Below are 23983 nucleotides of genomic sequence, written 5' to 3' on the forward strand. Positions count from 1 at the left end.
TTACTGTAGGGAGATGGGAAGACATCAGAAGCTGTGTAGAAAAGAGGGACAGTTTGCCTTCTGTTGTAGATGCCTCCCTCTGGCTGCTGTGTGAAGTGACCTTTGGGGAAAAGGTATTATATAGGAGAGAGGGGAAAACTTTTATTCTAAAAATGCTTGATTACTTCTCAGTCTACAGAATGGTTAATTTTGCACATGGTGAGCATAGAGAAAGCCTAAAAGAAAAAAGCCATTATCGAATTAATGAACTATAGAGCTTAAAAAACGTTTTGCTTTTTTGAGTTGTAAAGTGAAGGCAAACTATGCTTTGATTACAGGCATTTGTATCTAAAAACATTAATGAAGATTGTGACCCACGTATGAACTACAACTGAAATTTCATGATGAACTATATTTCTACTGGAAAACCACTAAAACAGCTATCAAAGGGGAGAGGGCAGTCAACCATGATTAACAGTGAAAGAAGAATAAACAGGTATTTGATGATGGACTTTGCTAAATGATCTTCCCTGTTAAAAATAGTAGCTCACTTCCTTCTTTCCTTCTCATGTTATATGTTTTATTTAAATGAATGTGCACAGAATTTCTAATATTGAGAAGAGAATGAAGCACTGATGAATGAATCATTTTATCAGCATTTCTGTGTGCAGTGTTACCATGGACCAAGAAGAAACACTTGCAAATGTTTCCATCAAGAACTTCTAACATGAAGAACAACCTATCAGGGCCCATGTGGGTGTAGCTACCAGCTCAAAATGTCCTTGTAATATTGAATATAATATTCTATGCATTTCAGACATTCCATTATAATGCCATGTTTATTTATATACAAATAAACATAATGTACTCCTCACAACTAAACCTTTAGTAAAATTGAAGCATCCCAAATGTTTATTTCTGACCGGAAGACATTGACTCCTTCCCTGCCCTAAGCCCCAAAGGGTGGTTGTAGCCCACTTTGAGAAATAAGACCCCGCACAGTGTTAACTTCCATTGAGTCTTTCAGATCTCCACAATTGTGTTTGCTGAGCTGGTCTCACGATCAATATTTATGTAGGAAGTAAAATACATAGAATCAGCATTCTTTTGTTTACTTAAGTAGGAGGGCAATCATTTAGCAAGCTATTTTTCTATACTTCAAAATATGATTACAGTTCTTAATTATTTTCGGAACTGCAGTCATACTTATCAAATAATTATTTAGACACACAAATTTGTGTTCTACCAAAGTAATTAGGGGCCAGCCATAAAACTTGGCAGTCAATGACAGTTCCCAACATTTCATTATTTTCGGTTTATTTACGAGGAAACTAGAACCAGCCTCCCTGTGTGTATTTTAATTACTCAGTCCAGGAAGGATTGACTTTAGAAAACCTCTTGGTTAAGAAGATAATCAGGAGCCCATTCCCAGAAGGAGCTCAGAGCTTCAAAGGTGCCCGCAGCTCCAGGTCCCGGGGGTGTCACCGTGGGACCTTCAGCATGCCTGAGAAGTCCTCGCTGGAGCCACCCGCTTCCCGGAGACAGCTCTCTTCTGTGAGAGGTAACAAAAGCCCCGACGACCACAGCGAGCAGAATGGGTTCTGCTGAGAGAAACAGAGAGCCCTGCATCCAGCGCTCAGACCTGGCAGCATGAATGAAAGATATTTTAAGACTCTTTTCAGCGGGGTTTGTGCGTATACTGAGTCAACAATGTGCTTCTGCACGGTCTTCGCAGCCTCACCTTCCAGCGATTCCAAGAGGCGGATCTGTCCATCAGCCAGTCTTTTACCCAAGAAGAATGTGACAGGCCTGTGAGGCGGGGCCCGGGGCCTAATTACGCTTTTCTCATTGTTGCTTTGACGCTTCTGTTTTCACTTGCTGGCGTATAGTCCTCCCTTTCATTGCCTCTGTGATTTTATTTTCTTGTTGTCAAGTGGCATAAAGGGCTCCTTAGTTTTGGAGTTTCATGGAAACTTGCCTGGCTTGGCTGGGTGGAAGGAGACCAAGATTCCGATTCAGCAGTGATCTGAAAGCCCTGACTGACTGGGAGGAAAATAGGAGGCAGGCTGCCAGGTGGGCAGTTGCATTTTAGAGGAAACATTTAGTGACACGGATTTTTGGCCTTCTTAAAAGGTGAACTACACAGAACGGGAGTTAATGCAGCACAGCTTTGGAACAAACTACCATCCAGAAGGGGCCTGGGAATTTAAGTTTGGCATCCAAATTTGACTACCAAAATAATTCAGAGAAGAAGACATGCTTCGTGTATTCAATTTAACAACTATTCATTGAGCTGAAGCTCTTAGTTGCCATTTTTATAATTTTTTTTTAACTTTCTTTAAAAAAAAGTTACCTACATACTTGCACTTATAGCATGTCGATATGTATTTCTTAAGGGTCTCTCTACTATGCTAATGTTAGGGTTGAGGACACACCATCCCAAAATATGGCTGTAGGACAGAATAATATGATGCCCCAAAATACATACCTTTGACGTAATTTGAGCTGATTATTCTGAGAAATTTCAAGAAGTAGTAGCTCTGAAAAGCTGTCCCTTTGTAAAGGAGATTTACATCTATAAAGGAACTCTGTATCAGTAAAGTATCTGTCTGGACGAAGATGCTCTAGACAACTTTTGTCACCGTAGAGTCACATTTGCATGCCTGGAGAACCTTTATTTACAGTGCATATCCTGCATCACCTTCCTGTAACTTGTGTGGCTACAATTTTCCAGGAGCCACAAGTTTCCCTAGTTTGGGATGCTACGTAAACATCACTCAGTTGCACTTTCTTTGAGCCTCAGATTTTTGTGGGACTCTTGTGGGTATGTACCTAATTAAATATGGGTTTTATTCTTTTAAGTTGTTTTATGTCAGTTTAATTCATAGCCCAGACTAGGAAGGTAGAGGGAAGCCATTTCCCCCTCACCTACATTCATGTTATAGATTCCTCTTGTGCACACTGACTCTTCTAGGTGACAATAATCAGAATGGATCTAAAAGCTTCCTTGGCAACATAGCCCAGAAAAAAAAGATATTATTAGAATTCAGGGATTGGTTTCAACCCATTTCCAATCAGGTTACATGTTTTCTGTCATGTTATTTGATGTTATTCATGTTATTTGATGCATGTTGATTTTCATCCTGAATTGTTCCAGTGATTTATGTATTTCATAGAGAAAAATTAAGAGGTAAAGAAAATATTATCATCATTATTATTTTGTGGTCCTGGGGGTCTAATTGAGGACCCTGTGCATGATAAATACATGCTTTTATCAATTAGCCATACCCCCAGCCCCCAAATATTTAAACTTATGATAGAAGTTCACATTGGCAGTCTATATTGATTAAACTCACCGTATGCCATTCATTCACAGATGTTGGCCTTTGTTGGCTCAGTGTTGCTCTTAAACCTAAGATTGGTTGGAACTCTGTAAATTCAGCAAGCTTTGGACTGAGAACCACGTTTTAAAATTGCTTGGGGTGTGTATGTGTGAGTGTGTGTGTGTGTGTATGTGTGTGTGTAAGTAAGTTCTGGTCTTTCAGAAGGCCAATATTCATCCTTTTTTTTTTTCTTTTTAATGCTATAGCCAGGACAGGTAGAAAAATGTATATCATCCTACTTCAAGCCAAAGTAGCAGAGCTAATTATTGTTCTAGAGAACTTACAACTGAGGATTGACATTGGATGATTTATATAGATTATCTAATACCAGCTGATATGCTATAAATGGAAATGAGAAGGAATGAGCTTAGTGAGAAAAGAGGATGAGTAGAATTTCTGAGGATGGGGAGGATGTGCGTGCTTTCAGGTCTAGCGCTGATTTTAATCTAGAGTGTTGTTCATTCTTGGTGTTACAAGAGAAGCTCATAAAACAGCCTTGGGCTCACCCAAAAGCCCTTAGTAATTATGACACAGGGCTAAAATAGAGCATCACCCAGGAATGGAAGCATGCCCGCACCTTTTAGTAAATTGTTATTCATTTTCCTTCTTTAGTGTTGAGTTTGCATTTAGTCAGTGTGATTTTTAAAAACATCAATCGTGAACCCTCCTGAAAATCATCAGGGAAATGGGGAGGAGGGTCCTCTTGGTGTTTAGAATGAAATTCTAATTCCTGTCCATGCCTTCAAGGCCCTGCAGGGTCTGGCTTGCCTCTCCAACTTCACCTGGGGGCCGTGCTCTGTCCTGCTCACACTCTCCAGCCAAAACTGGCTTCCCTGGCATTCTCCCAACAGACAGGTGCTGTCTTTCCTCCAGTGCTTGGCATTGGCTCTTCCTTGGGCCTGGAATGTGCTGCCTCAGGCACTTTTTTTGTTTTTGCATACTTAAATTATTAGCTCAAATGTCACCTCTTGTGGGAGGCCTTCCCTAATACACTCCAGCCCAGACTTCACTGTGTCCCCGTGGAATATTTATCTCCATCTGCAATTGTCTTTTTTTATTACTTGGTGTGGCCTTTCCACCCCACAGGGTAAGAGCCTTGAGAGCAGGATGGCTGTGAGAACTGGCATGAAGTTCTATCGTTTGAACAAATGAACTGATGAATAATGGATAGCCACGGTCGGTCTGTAGATGAAATCCAACCTCATGACTGTGAAGACTCCAGGGTCCCCAGGCTGGAGTCTACTCATTTACTTCCTGTTTCACAGCCTAAGAACAATTCTCCTTGAATTGCCCCTGCACTCAGGTGTCCTTCCCACCCCAAGGAGACTGAACCCAGCCAAGGGGTTCTCCATTAAGTCCACATTAAACATTAGCCAAAGTTGTTGGACCTAAATTTAAAATGTCTGAAAATAGCCTTGTCAGCAATGAATAGTTATATTCATGGTATTATAATTCTCTCATTTTGATTGGCTAGATCTCAGGCTCTTTAGAGTACCCTGATATGATCACAAGCATCTTCTCCAAAGAGAGATGAGCAGTGAAGATGTTGCCTTTCCAGATTGCTTCTTTAATTTTATTTAACAAACACTTGCACAGTGTTCGCTGTGTGGCATGCCCTTCTCTCAATACCTGACATAGGCTGCCACAGGTGGGGTTCTCTGGAAGCAGCAGTGGAGACAGGGCTTGGGTGTGAAGTGCTTATAGGGATTAACACCTTTGAGGGGAAGTTAGAGCAACCTCAGCCAACCAGCTGGGAACTGGAGGCAAGGGTTGCAGGACCAGGCTAAAGGGCCCAGCTTCTCCCCACCCATGTCACTCAGTCACCAAATTGCTTCCCCAGGAAGGGTGTGGCCTCGGGCAAGGCAACTGTCTGCAGCTGGGACAGATAAGTTGCTGAGAGCTGGAGGAGCTTGCTGACCACGCTCTGGAGCTGAGCGGCAAGTCCCTTCTTGAAGCAGGATGGGGACATCGCATGTCTGTCTGCTCAAATAGGAACTCTTTTGACCCTCGTAAAAACCTCTGAGGTAGGGCCTTTCATTATTCTCATTTATAGACGAGAAGACTGAGGTGTGGAGAAATTAGGTAGGAGAAATTAGGCAGAACTATGACTTGGCCCAGGCAGTGCGGCTTAGGAATCAGCCCTGTCTTCCACTGAGAGATGCTGTCTTGTTACTTCATAGGGATTAAGAATAGCCCAATAAGAACAATACAACATTGACTGTGCTTTGACATTGTGAAGGGCACTCACTTGAGTGCTTTCGTTTTTGATTTAGTTCTTTATAAGGTTCTGTGAATGTGTGTGTGTGTGTGTGTGTGTGTGTGTGTCTGTCTGTCTGTCTAGTCTGGTGCATTTATTAAAAATGACATCAAAAGGTGATAATTTAGGGTTGTCTATTGCATTCAAATATTAAACCCTACCAATAAAAATCAAAGAATTGAGGCTAGAGGCTTTAGAGACAATGACTGAGCTTGAATCCCAGGACAGGAAGGCATGCGCTGGGGTTCTTAGGTGGGCCTGGGAAGAGAAAAGGTCCACCTTGAAGTTCAGGACCACAGAGAGAGTAGGTGGAAGGAAGGCTGTAAAATGCAGGGTGAGGCTCTGCCAATCACAGGAGTGGAGCGTTAGCAAAAAAAAAAAAAAGAGCCAGAGGGAAAGGCAGGTAGCACTCTGAGGAGCGGGTAAAGGAGGGGGCAACAGAGCAGAGTACTCTTCAGAAGAGGCTGAAGACAATTCAACACTGTGAAAGGACCAAGAGGCCTGAAGAGGAGGAGGACAAAGTGGCATCGGGCTGCTCCTCAGAGTGGAGATGTGTGGGCCTGGGCTGAAGAGGGGAGGAAAGAGGAAATCCAGTGGCAGTAGAACATGTTTCCATCACCATGGAATTCGATTTCTGTTCTCAACACTGGGCTTAGGTAAAGGAGAGATCGAACATGGCAAGTTTTACTAGCATGATTCAGGAAACACATTTCCGCTTAATCTACCATTTCTTTTTACTTAGAAGAGTTTATGCAATAAAAGTTATTATCCTTAAGCCTTTTTACTCCCACAGGGTTAACTGGTTTCACATTCTTTTTTCCGGAGTTTGGTGAAATTCCCTCTTAGAGCTCAATAGAGAAATTCTGTTTTAATCCTTTCCTACTTTTATTTGTATATAAAATATGGTCCAAAAGGCTGGAACAAAGTCTCGGTAGTAAGTGCTCTTTGTAAAAATAGTCAGCAGGGATAAAGTTCAGCAACATGACATATAAACAGGCCAAACTCTGAGCCAGGGGGATTAAAGGACTCTTCATGGGATCTGAATAAAGGTTATTCTTGCTACTGAACTGATTATGTCACTGTGGTTGACCCTTATATTAACAGGTTTTTTTCTTCCTTGTGACATCTTCTTTCACATCCTCTTATGGATATTCTAACATGATTTATTTATTTGCCTATTTTTGTAACACATAAAGCCATTTGATAAACTTGCTCATGGCTCACAGTATAACACTACTCTAAATAATTCACAAGGCAAAGCAAGGTCGGGGGTGTTTAAAAAGTAATGTACAGCAACTGCAGGAGAATACAGGATGCCAAATGTTCATCTTGCTTAGAGTAATTGCTCAAACTCATTTATTATACTAAACCAAACTGGGAGAATGTGAAGAGACGCAGCGCCTCTGGAGCATAGTATATTTCTAGTTCCATCCGCTTGAAGACCAGCTTGGTTTCAGAGAAGCAGGGTTGCTTCTTAGTTTATATTTGGGGTGGGGACAAATAACTTCTTTCTGGACTCTGGCATTTCAGAAATCTGACAGATCTTATGAAGGCAGAAATGAAGTAAGTGTGGAGGAGGAGATGGCTGCGGGGATTGCGGCAATGGTGGGCTTGAAGTCTGATGCTGACCCTTCGATGATTCTGATTTGCCTTTCTGCAGTCACTTTTCAGCTGCACATGGTTTGTGGGAGCCAATGAAAGTAACCCGTATCTGGGGAACACAAAAAAGGTAGCTATGTCAGGACTTTGAAGGGCTTCTATTCAATCACTGGCCACTGCATTCAGAAGCCACACCTGCTTCCAAGACACACTTCTCTTCAAGGAGCTAGATTCAATATCAAAAAGTGAACTAGTTCATAAAATGCTTCACTCACCAATGTCAAAATATGAAATGTCAAAGCATTTGTGAAAGTGCAGGGGTCACAGGGTATGGCTAGTTTCTTTCCAGCATGGCTATACCAACTTAATATTCCCATGTGTGTTCTGTACTCAGCTGAAACAACCTTAGGACAAATTCATTTTCCCTCTTTAAAACACAAAAACAAAAATGTAATAGCCATGCCACCAAAATTTAATCTCTAAAAACTTTTCTATAGAAATTTCTAGAGAAATTCTAAAAAACAAATTTCTCTAAAAAATTTCCATAGAGGGGTGTGTTTACTTGGTCATAGATGGATCTTAAATTAATTTGATGGGCAACCAATGTGGACCCTCCTGTATCTGTGTCCTGTGATGCAGCGACACATACTCTTCAGCTCGGCATTGTTCTAGAATTAACTGTACGGTTCTTTCATGAGATGACATTCAATCCACACAAAGAACGCAAGGTCAAAAAGGGCTGGAAGGGAAAGTGAGTGTGGCCCATAAAACCAAGAGGTACTTAAGATTTAACAAGATTAACATGTGCTGTTGAAAAGAGCTACCTGGCCTGAGTCACGGGGAAGTGGGGGAATGCCAGCTCACTGTTCAGTTCTCTGGGTTTTGCTGTCACACCACACAAATGGAAAGCTCCAGAGAGCCTTGCATGGAGCTGTAATAAAAACTCTTTGGAAAATAATCAAATGATCGTAGCTTTAATAGTTATTTTTCTTGGACCTTTTTGAGTCATTCTTTTTCACTGACTTGGTTATTTGCTGTTAACATTCTTTTGTCTGCCTTGTAGGGAAGCTTATATCTGAAGCTTGCCCAGTTTCTTAAGTCCAAATCATTCAGAAAACAGAAAATTCAAACTGGACTCTTTTGCAACAATTTCCACTAAAAAAATCTATAGTGGATTCATCAACAGGAAGTGGAGGGAACAATCCTTGCCCTTCTGGGGCTGTGTCTAACTGCATGAATGAGTGGAACTCACTAAATTATATGCAAAACTCATCACTCAAATGCCTACTAATCTTTTTGTCCCTGGGCAAAGCAGTTTTTCCACATCATTTTAGCTTTCATGGCAACTACCATTTTTAGAACACCATATTTTATATGTTGAAAGTCAGCTTTAAATGCTGTATAACTGGATGATCCCAGGAATGTCGAGTAATCTGGGTATAAGCAATTTTTTAAATGCTACATATAGAAGAAACTTTCAAAGATATGCTAGGTGCATATGTGCATTACAATACAGGCAGGTAAACAGGCCATGGATGCTTATTTAGATGCCTATTTAGGTCCTTGATTTGGGGTTCTATCCATATAGAAAACATAAGTGCTCTGCCTGCCAGGGTCAGTATCTTGGTACTTTCGTTGTTCTTTTTTTTTTTCCTTGCAAACAGGACTTATTCAGGAATCAGTGGCAATTTGTCTCCTAAAAAGCTCTATTCTCCAGACTTCCTGATGTTCAGGGAGTTCTGTAATTTAATTCTGGTCAATGAAATTTACATGGAAGCCTAATTGATGAGCTTTCAGAAAAGCCCCATAAAAAGTTGACATGTGCCTTTTGCTCTTTGTTCCTCCTTTTTCTGTCTTCCTGAGATATGGACCTGGGGAGGATAGAAGCTGTGTGCTAATAATGGCTGAGCAGAAAGGTAGGAGGACTCTAGTCCTTGGTGGTGTCAAAGACCATTGAACGGCCAGACCTGGAGCCACCTTCCAGACTTCTTATTCAAGAGAAATAAGCCACTTATTTTAGGCATCACAGACAAATTTCTATTTCAAGTCACTGAAACAATGATACATGATACCTAATTTCCACAGAGTGGGGTGTTTACCTATAGTGTCCTGGTTCTGAATAAGAGTGACTCAATTGTTCCCCAGAAGTAACCGCACTTAGAGTCTGAGGAAGACTGATTTTCAAACATCCCAGTGGTTTGGTTAACCAAAGAAAGAAAGAAAGCTCTGAAATTCCCCTCTTAATCCTCTTAAACCTTGAGTTGCTTTCAGTGGTCACTGTGACCCAAATGGCAAGAAGTGCCTGCCATATTTATTTCATAGGTTTCCCCACCCCCAGCACTCCAATCTTGTAACTTTCTTCAGTAAGCAAATGAGATCACCAAGAACCAAAATCAGTTTCTTAACCTGCAATGCCAAATACAACTACTTACTGTGTGCACCCTGTGAGCATGCATGTGAATGTGTGGGCACATCTGTTCTTCATACCTTTCTTTAGCTTTGGAGGAGAACCTAGACTTTCTTTTAAAGTTAAAGTTCTAGTCCAAATCATTTTAGTTTGGTAAATTGAAGTGGACATGTGGTTGGAGAGCACAAGTATCCAGAGTGGCGGGCCCTTTCCATCTCCACACAGAAAAGAACAAGACCTGTTGGTAGAATAGTGAGTAGTTCCATCTGGATGGGGCCCATGCATGACAGGTGAAAGGCAGACTGGGGCCTGATTGTTGGTTGCCTTGAGGTCAGGTTTGGAGTTTGAAATTAATTCTGGAGCTAGCTTTTCCCAAAGGCTTCCTCAGAACTCTAGGACAATGAGATGTTAAACAAAGAAGGTTCCATGGTCAGATAAATTTGGAAGCTGTCCATGGTATCTCTCCCTCTTGAAATTCACACTGTATAATTGCATGCTAAAGGCTGAGAATATCTTCATTAAAGAAAATGGTTAAACTTAATCCAAGATTCCTCCCCCAGATAATACCTGTTAGCAGGTACAGTTACAGGCTTAACTCAATTTCTATTAAGATCTCAGAATTAAGTTTTGTGTATATAGGTAAGTATTCAAAATTTTATGTCAGAAGGCTAAGAAATAGTTAAAACAATTTTGAAAAAAAAATTAGTAGGAAGAATTAGTTACTGGATTTCAAGATGTATTATACAGCTAATGTAATCAAGATTATGTGGGATTTGGTGGAGGGATGTAAGCATATATCCACAGGACAAAACAGAGAATCCAGAAAGAAACCCACACAAATATGCCTAATTGATTTTAAAAAAATGTAGTTGTAGATGGACAGAATGGCTTTATTTTATTTGTTTATTTTTATGGATTGCTAAGATCAAACCCAGTGCTTCACAAATGCTAGGCAGGTGCTCTGCTACTGAACTATAGCCCTAGCCTTGCCCTGTTGATTTTTGACAAAGGTACAAAAACAGTTCAATGATGGAAAGACGGACTTTGATAAATGGTGCTGTAGCAACTGAATATCCACAGGCAGAACACAAGAAAGACAAACAAAAAAAACACAATGAACTTCCACCAAAGTTGAGTGCATTACAAAAAAAATTAAGTTGAAATGAACCACAGACCTAAAGATAAAATGAAAAACTATTAAACTTTTAGAAAGAAACATAGGAGGAAGTTTTTAGGATCTGGCATTAGGCAGAGAGTTCTTAGGCCAGAGAGTTCTTAGGCCTGATAATAAAAGCACAGCCCATAAAATTAAAAAATTAGTAAACTAGACTTTTTTTTAAAAAAAAATATTTTGGTAGCTGTAGATGGACAGGAGAATGCCTTTAGTTTGTTTATGTGGTGCTAAGGATTGGACCCAGTGCGTCACATATGCTAGGCAGGTGCACTGCCACTGAACTAAAGCCCCAGCCTTAAACTAGACTTATCAAATGAAAACATTTTGGTTTGCAAAAGGTCCTGTTAAGAGAATAAAAAGATGGGAGGGGGAGTAAAAGAGGATTAGATGAACTCTAGAAAGGGCAAAGGGGTGAGAGAGGAAGGGAGCAGGCAAGGGGGTAGGAAAGATGGTGGAATGAGATGGACATCATTACCCTAAGTACATGTATGAAGACACGAATGGTGTGAATATACATTATATACAACCAGAGATATGAAAAATTGTGCTCTATATGTGTAACATGAACTGTAATGCATTCTGCTGTCATACATAACAAATCAGAATAAAAAATAAAATTAAAGAATGAAAAGACAAAAATATAGAGTTGAAGAAATCATTTGCAACTGCCTGTATGAGAAAGGACTAGTATCTAGAATACATAAAGGGTCAAATTTAACAGAAAAGCTTCAATTATAAGATGGGTAAAAGACAAAAAGGGACATTTCACCAAAGAAGACATTCAGATGGCAAATAAACACCTGAAAAGATGTTTGACATCATTAGCTATTAGGAAAAGGCAAATTAAAGCCACAGATATTATTATACACCTATCGGAATGGCTAAAATAAAATAGCATCACCACCATCAAGTTGGCGAGGATATACAGGCTGGTGGGAAGATCAAGTGGTTTAGCCTCTCTGGAAAATATGCAATTTCTTCAAAAGCTAACCATGGCAACTACCATACAACCTGGCTATTTAACTCCTGAGCATTTATCCCAGAGAAATCAAGACTTACTTTCACATAAAAGCATGTATTTACAGCAACTATATTTTATTGTAGATGCAACTTCAAGTCTCCTGGGATAATCCTCTTTTTAATGCAATAGACAGCTCCTCTATGGAAATTCTGGAGTCACCACTTTTGATTTCATAGGCTGAAACAGAAAAAGTATTGAAAATAGATATTTGATTTGATTTGAAGACCAACACTAAGCCTTCTATGGAAAAGGGAAAAGTTACACATTGTATAACCTCCAGAGAATGACAGTGCTGCTCTTGTAATCATTGATCTGAACATAGATACTACTGGACATAATTCATACTCCTGCAAAAATAAAGTGATCATTTACTGAATATCTATTATGTGCAAGTGAATATTTATTGAATATCTACTATGTGCAAGTCATAAAATTACTATGTGAAATTTGCTTGCATACCAAATGATTATCTACATTTCACAGATGAACAAACTGAGGTGCAGAGAGATTTAGAATCTACTCTGTGCTGGGTGTTCTGATACTTGACCTCATCCAATTTCATTCTCATAGCTGGCCTTGGTCAGATTTCCTGCTTCCTGATTGCTCAAGCTTTGGGTCATCATTAACAAGAGTTGTATGAGGGTGCTCTGTGATTATACCCTAAAATTAGGGTAACAGGTGTCTGAAGAGCTCATTAAAATTTGCAAAGAAAAGAGGTCTTGAAATATTTATCTTTGTGCTGTTCACTTCTCCTCCTATGTTCTGGGTCCTGCCTTTAGTGCCTTGTTATTTTAAGAGTACAGAGAATCAAAGAAACAAACAAACAAACATTGAGATCTTTAAAACTTCCAAACCAGGCTCTTGAGAATTCAAAGATTAGACTGTGAAGGTCCCAGGCACACACCGTATGCCCATACAAAGACAGAAAAATGACAATCAAGAGAAGCCATTGAGGGGCTTGGGTACCACGCAGAGGGGTGACATGACAGATCTTCCTCCATCAACCACAGAAAATATACCTCCCCATGCCTATTAACTTTGTGGGGCTCCATCCATGCCACCCCTAAACAGACTCCTCCAACCCTCTGTTGTGAAGGGGTGTCCAAGTGCCCTGACCTGTAAAGAGTCCTTGGCCCCAAGAGGAGTGGGGTGGTGTGGGAGTGAAGGCCCAGCAGAGGAACTCGGGTGAGGCTGGACCCTGGGGAGAGCCTTCCCAGTTAGAGGTACAGACTCCTCAGCATGGAGCTCAGGGCAGAGCTGCATCTCTGTAGAATGAGTAACATGATTTGAAGCTGCCTGAGGCCCCAGGAGACCAGGGCAAGGAGAAACCAGTTTTCCTTCTCTCACTGGGCCCCAGCATTCCAAAGCACTCTCAGTTGAGTGGGCAGGGACTGGGCCTGTCTAACCACATTCAGGGTGGACTGGCAAGGGAGGGCATCCACAGCCTGTATAGGCCTATCATGAACCGATCATTGACCCCCACAGCTCCTGGCATCCACAGTCCCTAACCATGGCTTTGCATTGCTGAGGAGTCCCAGACAGCCAAAGGAAGAGGAGTCGGGGAAAGGCCAGCTTCTGGAGACTGGGGGTCAAGGGCTCCCACCATGTCTTGTGAGCACCAAGGGCAACCTCTGAGTGCGGGGAAGTGAGGGACATCTGTGTGACAACAGAGGCGTAGTTGTGTCCTACATTTCCTCACCTTGCTCTGATCCTCAGCCAGCGCAGCACCTTCATCCTCACAATTTTCAGGTTTGGACTTGGTGCCCAAATGACAATAGAAAGGATAAACTTGCATATATTGGAGTAAAAGAAAGCCCATGGCTTAGGCGTGGGTAACGAGAGAGAGAAATGAATTCCTTTGAAGCTCCCTCTCTCCCTCCTCTCCACATTTTTTTTTTAAACTCAAGACAGCAATTAGTTGCACAGGCAAGGAAGGGTGTGTATGAGTGTGTGTGTGTGTGTGTGTGTGTGTGTGTGTGATGTGTAGTGTGTGGCATAGCTATAGTGAGGTATAGTGCACTGTGCAGGGTGCGTTTGGTGTGTGCAGTGTGTATCTGCGTGGTATGTCAGACACAGTTTGTCCTTGCTGTCCAAAGCATCCTCCCACATTGCCCCATCTATGGCAGATTTCCGGATCCTTCGGAAATCCTCTCTCCCACACCCAGCCAAATAAGCAAGAACACATGTGAAAAGCCTTTTTTACCCCAGAGCCTCTTGAGATGCAGCCAAACAGCTGGAATTACATGCTTTACAGAGAACCAGGGACGTGGCATGGCAATGGGATATTCGGTTTGTATTTGGATGCCAGGTTCCTATTTCCAGAACCTGAGAGGGTGAGAGGCGGGGAGAGGTGGAGCTGTCTCTGACCAGCAGCTAGGGGTGTGATTGTGAGTCTGTGTGTTTAGAGGTGCCTTTCATTAAAAAGCTGCCTCCTCTGGCTTTCCCCATTCACATGTGCATTTGCCTGTCAGACTCCAGTTTGAAAATCAGCCTCTCTTTCTCTTCATTCATCTCCCCAGTCCCCTGCTTTCTCTTTTATTTGTTTCAGACAGTAAATCAAGCTCCTTCTGCACAGTAGCTCAGGGTTCTTAATCCGTTGCATGGGGCAGGCGCCCAGATTAAAGCAGGGGAGATTAGAATGCTGTGCACTTGTAAGAGTGCTGGGCCCTGGAGGCTTTCTCTGCTTCTACCTTCCTGGTTATGGGAGGGCTTGGCTTCCTCTTGATTCTGGGGGAAATCCAGAACTGCCAGCGTCTAGCTTGCATTCCACATCTGTTCCAGTCATGTGCAGCTGTTTAACAAACCACCTCAAACCAAATGGCTTAAAATCACAATCATTTATTTTGCTCAAGTATCTATACTGTTAAGCAGGATTCAAAAGGGACAGCTCATCTCTGCTTCCACATGGCACTTGCCTGGGGTGGCTGGAAGGTGTGGGGATTCACCAGCTGGGGCCTGAAGTCCTCTCAAGCTGCTTTACTCACATATCTGGCAGATGATGCTGGCTTTGCCTGGGACCTTCTCTGGGACTGTCAGCTCTTGAACCTCCATGTGACTTCTGTGACTGCCTGGTGTTCTCACACTGCATGCAGGCAGGGTTCCAAAGCAAATGCCTCAAGAATAGAAATGGAAGTGTGTGACATTTTTATGCCACCAGTCACAGAAGTCATTTAGTGTCACTTCTGCCATCCTTCCTTGGTGAGGCACTTACATAGTTGTGTCTAAGTCCAAGAGAGGGTGATATAGATGCCATCATTCAATGGGAAGAGGGTTCAATGTCACGTTGTAAAAATAGCATGTATGTGTGAGTGTGTGTAAAGTGTGCTTTGCACTTTATTGTAGTAATACAAAGCACACATATAGAGGGTCGTGAACACACACTATATTGTGGTAGCTCTGTTTGAAAATACAATCTGCCACATCTTTTTCTATCTCACCATCCCTATCTTTGAGTCTTTGGTGCTATTGGTCTAAATTTGTACACAGAGTTGGAATTTTTAGTAAGAATTATGTTCTCACATGGATTATAAAGCTTACACTTTTTCTTAAATCATGTGGTAGGCAAAATGGCCCCGTGGTGGACCCCCAGATTCCTGCCCCTGGATCATATATCTCCATCCTCCCAGGACTCTGCTTGAGTGTGTGTGTGTGTGTGTGTGTGTGTGTGTGTGTGTGGTGGGGGGTGATTAGGGAAATACCATCTTGCAAAAGTGAAGGGATGTTGCAGATGTAACTAAGGATTCCCCTCAGTTACCTTGGATTAATCAAAAGGGAGATTACCCTGATTATGTCAGATGGGCCTGACACAATCAGGCAAGTCCTAAAAAAAAGAGAGTTCAGGGGCTGGGGACATAGCTCAGTTGGTAGAGTGCTTGCCTCACATGTACAAGGCTCTGGGTTCAATCTCTGGCACCAAAAAAAAAAAATTATTATGTTTGTATACAATCAGAGATATGAAAAATTGAGCTCTATGTGTGTAATATGAATTGTAATGCATTCTGCTGTCATATATAAAAAATTAGAATAATTTTTTTAAAAAGAGAGAGAGAGAGAGAGTTCAGACCTTCCTTGAAGAGAAAAACATTCCCACTGGCTTTGAAGGAGTAAGTGGCCTGTGAGGGAGGGCCCCACAGCTAACATGTAAGGGTACCCTCTAGCTGCTGAGAGCAACCCCTGGCCAACAGCCTGCAAGAAAACAGGGACCTCAGTCCTACAAACGCAAGGAAAGAAATTCTACCTGAATGGACTTGGAAGAACTCCAGATGAGAACACAACCCAGTGCACATCTTGATTTCAGAGTTGTGAGACCTTGAACAGAGAAGCCAGCTACTCCATGTCCAGGTTCCTGACCCACAGAAATTATGAGAAAATACCAATGTGGGTTTCAAGCTACCAAGTTTGTGGTAACATGTGATGCAGCTAGAAAACTAACAGGCATAACTATGAACTCCACTTTAGAACTTTACTGGATGTGTAACTGGAGAAACACAAGGCAGATCCAATAGCGAGACTGCGCATGCTGAGAGATGCAGCTCAAATGTCACTTCTGTGCCATCTTCATGGGTTCCCTTCAGCCAGAAGTATAATCTCTTGCATCTGAAATCCTATAGCTTTGTTTGTCCCTCTTTTGTGGCACTTCTCATATTCTACTTATATTTACCAGTGTTCAGTTCTTGTCTTCCTGACTGGATTATAGAATCCTTCTGAAGGAGATGGCATCCTATTTACTTTGGTGGTGCCAAGATGCTTAACATAATTCTTTGCGTATCAACAAAGGTTTACTGACAATTCATTAAATATTTTTCTCAATGACAGAACTTCAACTTTTACTGATTGAGGCGGATGGAGAACACTTTTGATATGAGGACAATCAAGACATGTCTTCATGATTATTTTCACATGATAGCTTAAAATATCAAAAGTAGCCAAGCATTCTGCTCCTCATTTGTAGTCAGTGAGAATGTTTCTGTCATCTGAGATTCTGAAATTAAGCCCGTGAATGTGCATCCAATGGATTCTGGTTCTCTGAAACTCTCTGCCAAGACGAAATTGCAGATCTATCTGAGTAATCTTTATTTTTATCTTGAGAATGGAGAAAAGACTTTCTTTCATAAGCCACTGGGTCAGGGCCACCTCTAGAATCAGGGCCACTGTCTTTAGGAGAGGTAGGGCTGAAATTTCTTCTTGGAGCATGAAATACAAATCTATTTACAGAAATGAGTAGCCTTTAGCTCCTCTTGGAATTAAGTTTTGGGACACTAAACAAGGAGAAAGCAGAAAAGTGGAAGAATAGAAAACACCCATGCTTTTAGGATGATAAACCTTTTATAACAAAAGAAGCCAGGAGCCCCTGGGCGCTGGTTGGTTGGGGCCCCGCGGGATCAGTAAGTCTCTCTCAGAGGCCCCAGGCATTCCTGTCCCTGGGAACCCCAGGTGGAGCTATGCCTGAGGACCTACACCACAGGGAGCTGTTTGTAGCAAACTTGATTATTAATAACAAAACCATCATAATGAAGCTCATCTAAAAATAGAATTGCAGTTTTGTGAGGGATTCTTACTGGGCCAATTATTAGTTAGGTCCACATTCGTGTGTTCTTGAGGAGCATCAGCTGATTATGTTGGTCTTAAGAACACCTTTTGGGGACGTCCATATCTGGACATTAAAAAAAAAAAAACAGTGAGTAGAAACACTATGTTTATATAGCTCCTAGGAATTTGCAGAGTTTCACATATATTCTCCCTGTGTACCCAGGGACAGACAAAGCCATCTCCTCCTTACTTAAGTTAATATGGGTGGTGAAGTTCAAGGATCATGTTAAGGCCTCAAGTGGCATCCACTTTGCTTCGAAATTAGGAGCGTGTGTCCAAATTCTCATTGTCAAATCTCTCAAAGCTCCAGACATCTGGAGCCAACAGATCAGAACGCTACTAGTTAGCATCCAGATGGTGTTAAAGCCCCGAGTCAAAATTAGTCACACTGGTTTTCCCTGTGGTTAGCCCCATGGTCACTAATGAAATTGGATGTGACAAGGTCCAGATTTTACATTTCATATGGAGGACCAATAAGCATTTCAGAGATCCAGAAATTCTTTTTAAATAATCCCAGCATGGTTTCTGTGGTCTACTTGTTGTTTGGACTCTAGAAAATCCTCGGAGCTTAATGGGTATTTCCCCTTATCAGCAGCTGGCAAGAAAATGTGTTGGGGGAAATACTGCAGTAGAGTGTGTGCATATTTGGATAGTAAGAAATTAGTGAAGGAGCTGGTATCTGGTGCTTCCTTCCCCCATTGTAATGGGAGGTGGTGGTGGGGGGAGAAGGCATTAGGGTTTGAGGAATAAGAAGGTTGGGATAAGTGGGCTAGCCTTTACCATGTTCTGCCTTAGCAACACTGGAGAGCTTCATAATCATCTAGACTTCTAGTCCAGCATGAAGGAAACACAGTCTCTCAGGGTAGGGCCTAGAGGTCTGCATTCAAACCACCAGGTGATATTGATGCTCCTGGGGGCTTGCTGGTTTGAACCCTTGGAGGCCTCCTCAAAAGTCTTTCTTGGAAGAATCTGGGGACATGGTAGTATAGCACTTGCATAGCTGGGTTCCATTCCTAGCACAGAAAAAAAAAATCTCTTGAAGTCCTAGACATTCATGTCTCAAGGAACTCTGGATAGAATGGTTCCTGAGGACCTTCACAACACAGGAAACTGTTCCTCGCCGCTCAGTTATTAATAATAAAGTTTGCAGTTCACTGGTTAACCCATGATAGACAGTGTTTAAAAAGCACCAGACTAGGAGTCAGGGTCCTGAGTTCAAGTTATGCCACCAACTTGCTCTGGGCTCTTGTACAAATTGCTTTGCTTCTCTGGGCTTCAATTTCTTCACCAGTAAAATGGACTGAGGGTGTTCCAAATAAGTATTGGCATTCCACCCAGCATCCACACTCTGAGTACAAGACTGTCTATGACACAAATGCCTGGAGTCGCTCAGAGGTACTGTGAGGACTCCTGTGTAGGCGAAGGGGAAGGGAGTATGGTTTTGACAAGACCAAGGATGTGATGGTCAGCTTTTCATCAATGTGACAAATACCTGGGTAAAACAAAGGAGGAAAGATTTCTTTCAGAGCTTTCAGTTCATGGTTGGTTGACTCCATTGCTGTGGTCCTGAGTGAGGGAGACATCGTGATGGAAGGGCGTGGGAGGAAAGCTTCTCAGTTATGGCAGCCAGGGGCGGGGGTGGGGGGGGAGAGAGAGAGAGAGGAGAGAGAGAGAGAGAGGAGGGGAGGTGCAGGGACAAGGATATGAGTCATGACCAAGGCNAGAGAGAGAGAGAGAGAGAGAGAGAGAGAGAGAGAGAGTGGGGGAGGTGCCAGGGACAAGATATAGTCTCCAAGAACAGGCCCCTAAGGACCCATTCCTTCAACTGGGTCTCACCTCCCACAGTTTCCACCACCTCCTAATAATGCCATCAAATTATTAATCCACTGATGAGATCAGAGCCATTATGATCCAGTCACTTTCTCAAAACCCCATTTCTAAATATTGCTGCCTTGTGGACTAAGCCTTACACACACGAACCTTTGGAGAACATTCCAGATCCAAACCATAACAAATAGGAAGCCAAAGTTGGCTGTCAGAAGAGTCCCCTTCTTTTCCAGAACAAACCGGATTCGTTATTCCTACGGTGCTCAGTCATTGGCCAGAAACCAGATGTGGGAAGGTGGCCTGACTGCATACACAGTGAGGGATTTCAGGGCACAGAGGCTAGGGCCTTTGGTTAGTTACACTCCCTGTGAGGCACATCGTCATGGCTACCAAGAAGGAGAAAGAGAGCTTACTAAGAATAGATGTGGTCAGCTCCCAGGCTGTGCTGGGCATCCATTGGAAATTTGCAATTATGAATTTAAAGTGAAAGTCATGTTTCTGTGGAAACTGTGATGCTCAAATTTAAATACTTTCAATGCAGGATTGAGTTCTATGGCTCTGGGGGACAGATGGTTAATGCCCAGTATGAACAAATTTCAGACCAATCTCAGTGTGACCAATAATCTATGGAGTGAAGGTTTGGAAACTTGACCTTTCATTTGCCTGTGCTCTGAATTGGATCAAGAAGTATTTTCTGAGAAGAAGTTTATTTTTTCCAGAGTTCTGCTCCCCTCCACCTTTTGACAGAGATCAGATCCTTAGGTGACAGTCATGCTTCGGATGAGAATCATGGGTAGGTCCTAAATTCTCATAACTGGTGCCAACAGATAGTTTCTAAAAATTTGATTTTTATGAATATTATTTTCCTGATATCAACAGTGATATATGCAAAAAATAGGAAAATACGTTATTGGTGATCTGCCCGTATTCCTTCACCCACCCCAGAGTTCATCTGCAGTTAGTGAATAGTTCTTATATATCAATGGCTTTCTTTCTCAAGCACCTCCATCTACATCTTGAGGATCTTCTCTGGCCACAGGAGCTTTCCTGGCCTGCACACAGGGTGATTAATAGTGCTGGGTACTACCAGTCCGAATGGCAGTCAATCAAGAATACAAACAATAATAAATGCTGGAGAAGATGTAGGGGAAAAGGAACACTTGAACACTGTTGGTCAGATTGTACATTCACAACCACTATGGAAATCGGTATGGAGATTCCTCAAAAATCTAGGCATGGAGCAATTGTATGACCCAGCTATACCACTTCTTGATATTTATTCTACAGAATTAGTCATCATACCATAGTGATACATGCATACACATGTTTATTTTTTTAATTATTTTTATTTAGGGGGTACCCAGGATTAAACTCAGGGGCACTCGACCAGCCCTATATTTTGTATTTTATTTAGAAACAGGGTCTCACTGAGTTGCTTACTACCTTGCTTTTGCTGAGGCTGGCTTTGAACTAGCGATCCTCCTGCCTCAGCCTCCCAAGCCGCTGGGATTACAGGCATGAACCACCATGCTGAGCACATACCGTGTTTATAGCATCACAATTCATAGTAGCTGAACTTCAGTGGCAGAACGTTTGCCTAGTATGTGTGAGGTGCTGAGTTCAATCCTCAGCACCACATAAAAAATAAATAAATAAGCAATTGATCAAATAAATAAATAAATAGATAGATAGATAGATAAATAAACAAATAAAACAAAAACATAGTAGCCAAACTATGGAGCCAAACTAGGTGTCCATTAATGGATAAAGAAAATGTGGTATGTACATATAATGGAATTTTATTCAGCCATAAAGAAAAACAAAATTATGTCATTTGCGGGAAAATGGATGGAACTTAAGACACTATGTTAAGCATAAGGAGCTAAACTCAGAAGGTCAAGGACAAAAAAATAATGTTTTCTCTCATATGTGAAATTAGAGAGGAAAAAGGTATCCAGGCAGTGAAGGGAGTGGTTCATGAAAATCTAAGGAAAATTAGAAGAGCAGAAGAAAGAGACCAGGAAGAGAAGGGAAGAGAGGGAACGGGGAAATACTGGGGAATGACATTGGCCAAATTCTATTATTATGTTGTGTGCATGTACAAAAATGTAACAACGGATCCCACTGTCATGTACAACTGCTAAGCACCAATAAAAATACAGAGAAAGTGCATTATAGTTGTACATAACGGTAGAATAAATTGCCTAGTTAACTTAGTGAGACTCTGTCTCAAAATTTAAAAATTAAAAAGGGACAATGTTTGTAGCTCAATAATAGAATGCTTTCTACATGCCTAAGTCCCTGGGTTCATTCCCCACCCCACCCCCACACCCCATTTGTCAGGTTATGGAAATTACAATATAGAAAGTAGTTGTTAATGACTGTTTAGTATTTCTTTGGATGTGTTCTATATCAATTTTTAAGATTACTGATCTGCCTTTACTCAGTAATAGAAAACTACTCCAGTTGAGTTCTTTCCAAGCAATATATCTTCCTTCAAAGTATGCATGCATGTCTCAACTTTTAGTAAACATTTATAGAAGATTGCCTGAAGGATTTCAGTCCATCCTTTAGCTAGTGTGGGTCGTGTTTTCCAATCCAAATCAGGTAGATCTTCTCCCATGGGCTGATGACATATTTGGCCTTCTTCTCTTGTCAGCTTATAGAATTGTACTTCCTAAAATGGGTTTTGGGATATCACCTATAGGAACCCAATGGAAGTGTCCATAGAAAACACAGTGTATTTATTTCTGATAAGCTATTGAGAACACTGGAGGAAGAGGTTCACTTAATGCCTAGAATGAGGAAAAGAACTATCAATTAGCAAAAAGCTTTGCCTTATCTTTTATACATTGTCAGTTTTGTGACTTTCATATCCCCACTTCTGCATTGTTTCGTTGGAAGCTCAGAGCCTATTTAAATTACTTAAAACCAAAACAAACAAATCACTGGGTTCTGGGCTTTTTTTTTTTTTTTTTTTTTTGGTACTAGGGATTGAACCTAAGGACATAAGAACACTTTATCACTGAGCTACATCCACGGTCCTTTTATTTATTATTTTTGAGACAGGATCTCACTAAGTTGCTGAGGCTGGTCTCAAACTTGCCATCCTCCTGCCTCAGTCTCCTGAGTCACTGAAATTACAGGTAGGCACCACCAACCTTCCTTTTACATTATTCTTTTTCTATCTCTCCTTTATTTTCTCTTTACATTTTGCTTCTTTTATTATTATTATTTTTCATTGTGGATGGACACAATATCTTTATTTGATTTATTTATTTTTATGGGGTGCTGAAGATCGAACCCACTGCCTCAAATGTGCTAGGCAAGTGCTCTGCCACTGAGCTACAACCCCAAGCCCCTTATATTTTAGTCTTTTCAAATTTTTAAAAATCTTACATTGGGCAGATTAAGTCACGGAAAAATATTTTAATAATATCCATCTCGTATATCACTGCCCCCCCATTCCTTCTGCCTGTTCTGCAGGCCCTTTTGTTCATTTTTCAGAAACAGAGGAACAAAAGCTGTGTTGGCCTTTGACTCAGGCAGATTGGATGGGTCTTGCATTGTGAACAACAGCAGCACTCTGCCAGCTGTTGATGGGCAACTTTGTCACACAGAGATGTGAACCGCTTCTGCCTACGTGTTGGATGAAAAATGGGCTGCAAGTGTGGGCATCATTTCTGTACTGCCCCCTGGTACTCAGCACTGAGGGGCTGGCAGCCTTTCCAAAGAGCCTCCCTTTCCCTGCCAGGCCCCATCTCCAGCCCCCATCTGTGACAGTCCCATCCTCACAGAAGGAGGAGGTCACCTGCCTGCCCCTTTCCTTGTGTTCTCTTCTGAGTCCTCTTCATCTCCTAGAGTTCTCTGCCTGCTCATTCTCCAGAGCATCTCTTGGAAGTAAGGGGTAACACAATAGCTCTCTGTTTCTCTCTTCATCTTTCTGCTAAGAGAATCACAATGCTACTGGGCAGCACATAGGCCTCGACTGCCGAGAGGAGAGGGAATAGGGGAAGAAAAACACAATAACGAATTTATCCTAGTTTGTATGGGTGAGACACATACATTGATGTATTTAAAGCATGTATATATTTAGACAATTTAGGTATTTGCATGTATTTAGTGTCTATGCGTGTGCCTTCCAGATCTGATTATATTATGTCTAGTTCAAAACCCTTCCATAAGTTTTACTCAGCCATAAAGAAGAGTGAAATTATGCCATTTGCAGGAAAATGGATGGTACTGGAGAGCATTACGTCCAGAGAGATTAGCCAGACTCAGAAAGTCAAGGATCATGTTTCCTCCCATAAGTGGAAGCTAGAGAGAAAAAAAGGAAAGAAAGGGACCCCAGGAACATAGACGAGAGATCAGTTCACAGTGGGGATGGGAGAGGAAGAAAGGAGAGAATAGACCAAGGGGACCAACATATGCTATGTGCAAGTGTGAATATATCACAGTGAATCCCGCTATTATGTATAATTATAATACAGCAATAATTTTTTTTAAAAGAAGCAGTATACTAAAAAACATGGCGTTTTTATTAAAAAAAGGAAATTCTTCCATAGTTTCTGCTTGTTTACTCCAGGATAAAGTCCAAATTCTCCTTGGCATGGTCTCCATATCCTGCACCCTTTGCAACCCCCAGTGCCAAGCCACCAGTCACCTCCTGCCCATGCACTCAGGCTCCCTCGGACCTAACCCTTTCCCAATTTTCTGTCTTTGCAGGTTGCTAACTGCCCATAAAACT

General features: G+C 41.7%; 1 long non-coding RNA gene across 6 annotated transcripts in view; it reads left to right on the forward strand.

Moving 5' to 3' along the window:
* The window catches only part of LOC125617159, a 34908-nt gene that overhangs the window by 2732 nt on the left and 8193 nt on the right, over positions 1 to 23983 (forward strand). For 2 of the 6 annotated variants that reach the window (XR_007348048.1, XR_007348043.1), the window contains exon 2: positions 318 to 5386. This is a non-coding gene — a long non-coding RNA (uncharacterized LOC125617159). Of the gene's footprint in view, positions 1 to 317; positions 11228 to 11903; positions 12197 to 23983 lie in introns of those variants that run through there. The other 4 variants (XR_007348046.1, XR_007348049.1, XR_007348047.1 and 1 more) reach the window with 4 other exon arrangements.

Source organism: Marmota marmota, unplaced genomic scaffold (genome assembly GCF_001458135.2).
Source record: "Marmota marmota marmota unplaced genomic scaffold, marMar, whole genome shotgun sequence".
Lineage (NCBI taxonomy): Eukaryota > Metazoa > Chordata > Mammalia > Rodentia > Sciuridae > Marmota > Marmota marmota.